This window comes from Gossypium raimondii, chromosome 10 (genome assembly GCF_025698545.1).
Source record: "Gossypium raimondii isolate GPD5lz chromosome 10, ASM2569854v1, whole genome shotgun sequence".
NCBI lineage: Eukaryota > Viridiplantae > Streptophyta > Magnoliopsida > Malvales > Malvaceae > Gossypium > Gossypium raimondii.
In genome coordinates, this window is record NC_068574.1 from 53,833,681 (window position 1) to 53,843,885 (window position 10,205).

The following is a 10,205-nucleotide window of genomic DNA, read 5'->3' on the forward strand; positions in this document are numbered from 1 at the left end:
CTTTTAAATATATGCAACTTAATAGTTTTTTTTGTATTTATATTATAATATAGTATATGTAATTTAAATTTGATATAAGTTACACTATATATATAAAAATATATATTATAAATTTGAAAATGGTCGATATTATTCGGTTCGAATGTTAGAGTCCCAAACTTATTCTATATTTTAAATGATTCTCTCTTTTTACCCAACTCAAAATTTTAAATTTAATATTTTCATCTAAACTTTCTCAAATATTAGATATACCTTCAAATGTAGAGGTTAGACCAATCCTTAAATAAATTTATTCAAAATTAAAATAAAAAACAAAAAAATTTATAGTAACATTAAAACTTGAAAAAAAGAAGGTTTGTAAAATAAATAAATAAAAGACTAAAATAACATTAAAACTTTAAAAATGTCAAATTCATATATTAGTCCCTATACTTTACAAAAGTTATGATTTAGTCCATATACTTTAATTTGATCCATTTTAGTCATTGTACTTTTGAATTGGTCAATTTTAGTCCATGCACTGTTTGAATTCTAAAATTTTAGTCTTAACCCAAACAACATCAATTAAATTAGTTTGGTTAAATTCAATTACTAATCTTATTATTAGGAGATCATGGGACTAAGTTTGGGGGCTAGTAAAATTTTCAAAATTTTAGAAGTTTAAAAGATCTATTTTAAAAAATTTGGGGTCTAAATAATTTTTTTGTGAGATTAATGAGAATTTCCAAAAATTTTAACAGAGCTTGATTAAAATTTTCAAAAGTTTGAAGGGGCCTAATTAAATATTTCTAAAAACTTCAAGAGAGAAATGAAAATTTCCAAAAATTTTGACGGACTTAATTAAAATTTTCTAAAAATTTCAATGGAGAAATAAAAATTTCCCAATTTTATTTTTGGAGGAACCATACTGGTCTACCTCTAAGCCGTGTACTATGCATACAGTTGTAGATTAATCCATATTCTCCTATTGGATCATTCTAAATTCTTATATTTTTCGAATTTTGAACTTTTAGTATTGATGCAAATGACAGCTGCTGTAACACCTCTAACCCATATTTGTCGCCAAATTAGGGTTAGGAGGCATTACCATGCATAATTCCACTCAAAACAGACATAAATTAAAACTTGATAAAACTTAAACCATTATCATATTTAAAATATATGGACTCCCACTATTACAAAATACAACTTACAATTTATTAATCTAGTTTTTACATGCCATAATTAAAATTTAAAAACAAACATTTTAAATACCGAGACTACAAATAGGGTGATGATCTTGCTGACGATTCCCGAACTTGAAGCTTAATCTTTAATAACTATAAAACAAAAGACATAAACAAATAAAATAAGCTATTATATTACATAAATATCGAATAATTTTCTTACTCTATAAATAAACATTGAAACCTTCACATATGCTATTAAGTGATACACTGAATCAAATATACGTATACATCAAGATATAACCCAATAATTACTTATATATATGTTCTTTAACATCTAAAACCGAATATACAAATGTATATTTATATAGCAGAACACATCTTTATTTGTCAAATACACAATTGAGCTTATATATATTATTGTTTTTTTTTCTTTGTTCTCTTTTATCATATTGTTGATTGTTTTCTTGTCTTCTGCTTATAATAGCTAAGCGCTTCTTGTGGATTGTGAAGTGTGATATTTGTTTTTGGCTCTGATGATGGTTAAATAATTCTTTATTCACGCAAAAGAGGAGCCTAGCCAACTACAATAAAAGCATCTGCGAAACTGATAGTAATCACAATAGAGAAGTATTCTGGATAAGTAATCACTACACTCAAACCCCAGTTGCAAGCAAGCATCTTGTTGGTATCATTCCTTTCAACTGTGGAGTCTTAGTCAAACTGCCTCTATGATTTTATTAAGAATAACTGAAAAAGTATTAATCTTCTTGCCATGAAGCCTAGAATTCCTCTCCACCAATAACTGAAGAAGTGTGATATTTGTTATTCCTTGATCAGAATTGTTCTTAAGATTATATCTAGGCTTTTGTTTCTTTGCATTTGGTTGTAGAACTCATGTCAGACATGAGTCAGGACATGATACACACACACATAAGGACTGACATATGCTTGCCAAAAACTTTCGACAAGTTGTGTCAGTCGATGTAAGGTTAAGGGAACTCATATATTTCTATTTTTGCAATTTTCAGGTGGAGGTAAGATTAAGGGAAGGAAGGGCTGTCAACATTCACATGTTTTGTGCTCGCAAGCCAGGTCTCTTGCTCTCCACCATGAGAGCTCTAGACAACCTTGGATTGGACATACAACAAGCTGTAATCAGCTGTTTTAATGGGTTTGCACTGGATGTTTTCCGAGCTGAGGTGCCCTTCTTTTTTCTCTTCATCTACTTGGTTGATTTCCATTTAAAATCAATTTTAATTTGCACATCTATCCAACAGATTTCAACTAAAATCTGTCTAACAATTTTTAATGAATGCGATTTCTTTCAAAGTCTAGCCAACTCTAGTGCAAAAAATAAGGCCATATAGAAAGCTATTTCTTCTGTTTAACACTTAAAACTACAAATGAAATGAGCCTTTATTGAAGAAATTCAGTTATTTTCTGTGCATCTTTGCTACATAGAACTGCTGTTGAAAAGAGCAGTTCTGTAAAAGGCAAGTTCAAATAATGGTATAGACCATGAGTCAGAAACCCTGAAATTGATGACTCTCTTCCCATTGTCCTTTTGTATATGAATAGCAGACTGACTACTTGCACTAGTTTGCACATAGATTAAAGTAAGAATCCTTGTTTAGTGGGATATATCCTAGGCAATTTTTTCTTTCTGCTCATACCTCTAAAGTTCAACTATGATGCTAATGGTTAATAATTGTTGATATTTAGATCACTAAATTACTTGTGAGATGAATTTGTTAGGTATTTACTGCAAGTGATAAACAGAATTTATCGTGAGGTGTGTTTTCCTTAAAGGTTAGTTTCGGATCTGGTGATGCTGAACAAAGACAATATGAAAATTGGGAAATTGGAGCTATGCGAGTACCACAATTGTAGCTTTGTTAAACAAGCATTACAGTACCAGCTAATCTGGAAGTCTGCATATCATCTAAAAAATAGAAAAGTTGTAAGGTGTTTGGTTTGTTGGTGGATATTAATATTTGGATGAAGAATTCAGTAATTTTGATTTGGTGTTTGACAAATGACAGCAATGCAGGGAAGGCCAGGATGTATTGCCTGAGCAAATCAAAGCAGTACTTTTGGATTCAGCAGGGTTCCGTGGGATAATGTGAGGGTGAATGGTTGGCTTATTATGATGGTATTGGTATGAACAGAGGCAATAGTAAATGTTGATGTAAAGTAATTAGTTGCTTCTCATCCCAGTGGTGAAGCAAATTTTACAAGGTAGTGAGCTTTGTAGGTAGAGCAAGCAAGTAGGCAAACAATTGATTTCTTAGTTATTGTATCACTTGAGAATGAAGTTGATTTTGATGGAGGTTTTTATTTATTATTTTTATTTTCTTTTTCTTTTGGGTTAATATTCATACACCATACTCAAATCACACATGCATACACAGGGGAGTACGGATCTATTAATAAATTAAGGGTGTGTTTGTACAAAAAATTCCAGATCATCCAACTCAAATGATCGTTTTCTTTAGTTTACCTTCTGTTGCGTGATTGGAATGGGTCAGAAGATTTCTTTCTGACCATTAAAAATCAAAGTTCAAACTTTTTGATGTTGTAAAACTATATAACATATGGATTATGATGTAGACTTTCATTTTCATCTAACATTTTCTTAATATAAGTTAATTATGTTTATGCGAATATAATTCTCAAGTTATATTTTAATTTTAGTAAATTCATATAAGAACATTTTATTATTAAGAATTTTATGAAATTATATATCATTATTAAATTATATTTAATATTAATTATTTTAAATTGTATAAATTAATATAAGAAAATTATTATCAATAATTTTATGAAATTATATATTATTATTAAATTATATGTAATAATAATTATTTTAAATTATACAAATTCATATAAGATAATTTATTAGTTATAATTATTTTAAATTTTATTAAATCATATATTTTAATTAAAATATATTTAATATTAATCATTTCAAATTATCTTTTATAGTATCATATATTATGATTTGAGTAAATTCATATAAGAATATTAATTATTAAGAATTTTATTAAATTATATATTTTAATTATAATATATTTAATATATTTAATAATAATTATGTTTAAATATGATTAAATTATTTATTATTGATAATAATAATCTTATTAAAATTTAAATAACAATAACAATAATCATTTACCAAAATAAATTTATGCTAAGGGTATTCTAGTCATTTTAATTTTTTCCATTATGCTATTACACCTCTATTCCATTCAACCAAACATAAGATTACTATTACGCCTCTATTCCATTATATTCAACCAAACAGTTGATTTGCTATTACACCTCTATTTCATTACACCTCTAATCCAATACAGCGAACCAAACGTGCCCTAAATCTACAACTTTTTCAAAGTAAAAAACTAATAGCAAAAATTCACCTTAAAAAACACACAACCTAAAACAAAGCTCACCCAATATTTTGTAATGTTGAAACATATTGTTTACACGGTTTTGGATTTGTAGATATTCTTTAAAAAACAATTTAATATTTATAAAAATTACTTACAAATATCAATTAAACAATATTAAACAAATTATCATAAACAACTGTAGTTTAATATGCAATTGTATACATGAAAATTTGATTTGATCCAATTCTTGTAAATTATTAACACAAATATTTATATATTGCATACATAAATAATTATATTTATCCAATATAAAAATAAATTGATGTATTTGTTTCTTTAAATGTATATGATTAAATCAAAATTAAAATTTCAAGTAAATATTTGAATTGCAATTAGAGTTTCACGTGTATAATTGCACCGGATGAAGGTTCATGTATACAATTACACATTAAATCAAAGTTCACGTCTAATTTTGAGATTTATCCCCATTTTCCAAATACATTAGTATATTTCTGTTGATTTCCATTTAATAAAGGGTAAACTATCAAAATAGTTACTTTTGTTTGCCTTAGGTTACATTTTAGTCACTTATGTTTGAAATGTTATGTTTTATTCACTTACATTATCGTTTTGTTACGAAATATTCACTCTGTTGTTAAGATCTGTTACCTCCTAAATAGCAACTCGAAGTGATAGTTAAAATGGATTTTAAATGCCAATGTAGATGTCTAGCTGGGATGAGAAAAGTTAAATTTTTTTATGAAAATAAAATACAAAATTTTTCCTTAAAACCCAATTTTCTTCTGTTTAAAAAGAAGCAACAGTTGGGGGATTTTTTTTTTGTTACCATAAGAGAAGAGAAGTGAAGAGCAGAACGACCGAGAAGAAGAGGAAGAAGAAATTGACGTATCAACCTCTATACCTGCTTATTGTAGTTGCCCACAAATACAAATAAATAAAGATTAAGCATGTCTTTTTCGTCTGTCACATGTATAGAAAAAATATGAAAAGATGGACCACATTTTTGCAAAAAAAAAACCCCATAATATTTGAACCCAAAACCCAGGTAAAGAACAAAAAAAACTCATTACTTATTGTAATCTATGCTTGGACCCTCTATTTGATCGATCTTTTGTTCTTCCATTTTGAATAAAAAATCAAATTGAGTGCTTCATCAATTGATTAGATTTTTTTTGATTAAACAAAAATGACTACGAAAATGGATGGTTTTTTTTAGTCAAAATGAAAACGAGAACTACAATAAAAAGGAGACCAAGGGCTCTTTTTTTCGAGTTTAATGATTAATCTGATGCATTGGTTTTGATTATTTCGAGAAACTAAATTACTATATTCCTTTAATTAATTTAGAAAATTTAATTAATTATTTTACTTGGTTGGACATTCACGTTGGTATTTAAAACTCATTTTATCTGCCACGTCAGACTGCCGTTTGGGAGGTAACAGATTTTAACGGCAGAGTGACCATTTCGTAAGAAAACGATAACAAAAGTGACTAAAATATAACATTTCAAATATAAGTGACTAAAATGTAATTTAAAACAAATATTTTAATAATTTACCTTTAATAAAATGATATCATCATCTTAATAAAATTGTCTTCATCATCACTTAGGGTTGAAGAAATAATCAAAAGGTTTTATACAACTTTTCAGTATATATCAAAATCATTCTCATCAATAAGAGTTAGCTCCTCAACCACTCAATCTTACATAATATCAATATTCTCAAATTTAATGAGATTTATTTATTTTTTCCTCTTATTAAACAACAAAGAAAGTTTAAATAATAGTTCATGAAACTTAATTTGGAATTTATTAGTTCATTGCACAACCAATCCAATTAAATACGATGGAAGTTGACTCTTATGATTGGCGGCTTCTTTTTTATAAATACCCACAGTTTCATCCTTCCTCATCATCCAAAATTCTCTCAAACTTTTCAAATCTCAAACACTCCAAAAAATTTATAACTTCTTTACTTATTTTGCGGGGTAAAATGGTCAAACACATTGTCAAATATGTTTTCGATATGGTAAACTCTCCAAATCAATTCTTTTCATTTTTTTTAAATTTTTGTAAAAATATTTTTAAGAATTTTTAAAATTATTTTTTGTGATTTTTAATAAAGATCGAATTATTCAAATTTGACATAATTTAAATTCTTAGTGCTCGATGGTTGGATAGGAGAATGCTTGAGGGATGTCGATTTACATGTGCCAACAACGATGGTGAAGTTCAATATCATTTTAGAGTTGGTTGTTGCCTTGCTGGAAAGATGAAAATCGAAAATATTTACTTTCCATTCAACGACCATCATGCTCAAATATGTCACTTTAAAAATTAACCTTTTAATTGACAGGGAGGCGATGGTCATAGCTTGTGGCATTGATCTAGAGTACAAGTGCGACTGATTGTTGAGTGCTATGTTGTTAAAGGAGAAAGCAATGAAGGATTTAGATGGGTATTGAGTGAAGTGCATATGGTTGGATTGCTTTGTCTTGACAAAAGCATTTGGTATCATGAGAATCAACTAAAAATACTTCAACGCCAAAAGATTAAATCTCATCGGTATAAGCTGGACCTTCTTTATCAACAACAGTAAGGATGAGTTTGGATGGGCGATTGGGTGCGGTGCGGTGCGGTGCGTTTAGCTTACTTTTTGTCTCACGCTACAGTGTCTAATCTCACCACCACCGCTGTTTTTACACTAACCGCAGGTAAACGCACCGCCCATCCAAACTCACCCTAAATGTCTTTGACATTTTTGAATAAAAAAATGAGAGAATGAGCTCAAAGAGAGTTGCTTGCTAGTTCGATTAGTTGATTGTGGCTACCATTGCTTGTTGATACTAATGTTGATACTAATGAGCTGAAAGAGGGTTGCTTTTATTGTTTGTTCTTTCTTTTATTATTTATTATTATAACATACAGATGATTTTTTTCGAACATATATGTGACGGTGAATTGTCTTTCGTTTGTTACTTAATATTTCCCAAACTTTAAATGGTATTTCTAATACATTGTGTTTTAATTATTGATACTTTTTCTTGCATTAATAGTTGATTCCATGGTTCAAATTCATACTTGAGTGTGCAGATTAAGGGGAGTGTTAAGTTAATTTTTTGTACTTGATATGTTGCTAAGCTTTTGTTCAAAAATGTCAACTGGGAATTTGTTAGTGCAAGTTATAACTCTGTCAACCACAATACTAATTTCAAGTTATGAAAAAGATGACAAGACATTATAACTTACCTCATTTTATTAGTATATTTTGACCAAATTTGATTGGACAATTATTTTTTTTTATTTTCAAAGATTGTTAGCAACATATTTGTGAAGAATTTGAGTGGAAGAATGAAGACAAATAAGGATTAGATTCAGACTTTTAATGCAATTCAACTTATCTTAATTAGAATATCCGATCTTTAAAAGAGTTTAATTTTGAGAAAATTTCATGATATTTTACGAAATCTTTTTAAATGAATATTTTAGAGGAATTAGTGATTGTATTTGATTGTATCTCAACAAACCTTTTATCACTTATTATAATGTACGACTTGTTTAGGTTAGATACACAAATGAGAGAGCACATTACTTATTCAATTAAAAATTGTTTTTGAGTGCTACAATTGTAAGTAAAATGAAAATTCAAGAGGAAAAATGAATCATAAAGTGGTTTGATTACAATGTTTAAAAAAAAAAAAAAGAAAGTCTCTCCTTAAGATGTGGTGTATGAATCCTATAACAATGATGGAGGTTGAGTCTATCTACACTCTTAACAATGTCTATAGCTTGATCAAGAGGGGTGTAGAGTTAAAAAAGCATCTCTGATAACTTCGTCTATATGAGTGTGGCAATAAGGTTGCTTCCGAGAATTAGGGCTTATTTTTTAGAACGCTCGTTATAATCGGGAAAAAAAAATGACCATGATGTGATGACTTTATGAATCTCATTGCGATGCATTGGAAATCTGTGCACGTGACATAATACTTTGTTTCCTTAAAATAACTTCAGTTTATGACTTAGTTCACTATTGGTGCTAAAGCAAAGATTGTTGACTACTAAATATAGATTTAAGTCGTTGGCACCTGCCATATAAGTGGTGCCATTAAAATTTTGAACTATGGATAAATTTTAAAAAAAATTATGAATCAATTTTGATTTTTGTTAACTTTGTTTTTCTTTTTTTGAATTTTATGAAGTATACATGGACCATCATACGGGTTAGTCACATTGGTGCCATTAATTTTTAAATGGACTGATTACTTGCCCATCTAAAAAAAATAACTTCATTAAATTAGATTAAAATATTAAAATAGGTAAATATTAAGGGTTAAATTTATCATTAAATATTTTTAAAAAGACAATAAGCTTTCATAAGTTATAAAACTGTTAAGGGCTTCTATGTTCTAACTTCTACATGTTAGCTGATTGAACTTATTGTATCATTGGGACTGCTTGCAATAAAACCTATTTCCATTGATTATCACCACCAAGAGGGCACATGGCATCTGAAGAGTGCAACCTAGTCCGTGCTTCAATCCGTGTCCCTCAATTTCAATGACTAAATAATTCTATACTTCTATCAAGAATATTTAATAATAAATTTTAGAATTATAAAATTATTTTGTATATTATTAAAATTCGAGTATTGACTATAATCATGTTGTAATATTTGTATATTATTAATAATAAATTGTGTAATATTTTATGTTATTTTGAATACATTGAGATAAAAAATAAATATAATAATTTGAGTATTTTATTTTAATAAAAATATAATTTATTTTTAATATATATTTTAAAAAATCAACTTACTAAAAAATATTATTCTTTCCGTCTATTATTTGATTTAGTTGAAAATGAATTGGAAGAAAATAAAACATTTAAAACATGTATAATTTTGAATTAGTATACTCTCGAATCTCTATTAAGAGAGAAGTAACTATCTCCTAATTACCTCATTTAACATTTTGTTATTTTCACAAAAAGAAAGAATTTTGATATTAAATAAAATTTAGTATAATAAAGAAAAGCTTAAAATTTTATTTATTATACTTTATCAAACAAGTTGAACTTGTTTTATCTAAATTGAGACTTATTTTTGGTACTTAAAAAATTAAAATTAAATGTTCCAATCATTTCAATTAAAATTATAATCCAACCATTATTGTTGTTTGTAATTTTATAAAAATTGTTAACTTAGTATTTTTTTGTCAATCATATGCAACATCATATGATATAATCAACGTGCTAAGTTGACGTATTTTGACAAAAATTACTAATAATATTAATGATTGGATTGAGATTTTTAAATCAGAAAAGTAAGAGGACTTAATTTTTAGCCTTCTTGATACAGGGACTAAAATTAAAATTTGTCAAAGTACAGGGACTAACAACAGATTTTAACCTTTTATTTGTAACACCTTAACTCCAGCTCATTTTATTTATTCATTAATATTTTAGCCAATAACTAACTGGACCAATATCTGTGGACCGGTAAGTTTCCGGTTCAGGTTGAACAGACCCGGTCAGACCGAAATCAAAGCCAAAAGAGAAAGGGAAAGAAAGAAATCGGAAATTAGAATTGTCAACCCATTTTCCTCACCAAATTCAGCATAAATAAA

The 10,205-nt window shown here is 27.8% G+C and overlaps 1 long non-coding RNA gene across 2 annotated transcripts; it reads left to right on the forward strand.

Moving 5' to 3' along the window:
- Window positions 1–1,626: 1,626 nt before the first annotated feature.
- LOC128033790 (uncharacterized) lies at window positions 1,627–3,507 on the forward strand. 2 transcript variants are annotated; one of them, XR_008189833.1, is made up of 3 exons: window positions 1,627–1,854; window positions 2,198–2,368; window positions 2,984–3,507. It is a non-coding gene; the product is annotated as an uncharacterized LOC128033790 (long non-coding RNA). The 2 variants fall into 2 exon arrangements; XR_008189834.1 differs by having other exon boundaries at window positions 1,627–1,809.
- Window positions 3,508–10,205: the final 6,698 nt, after the last annotated feature.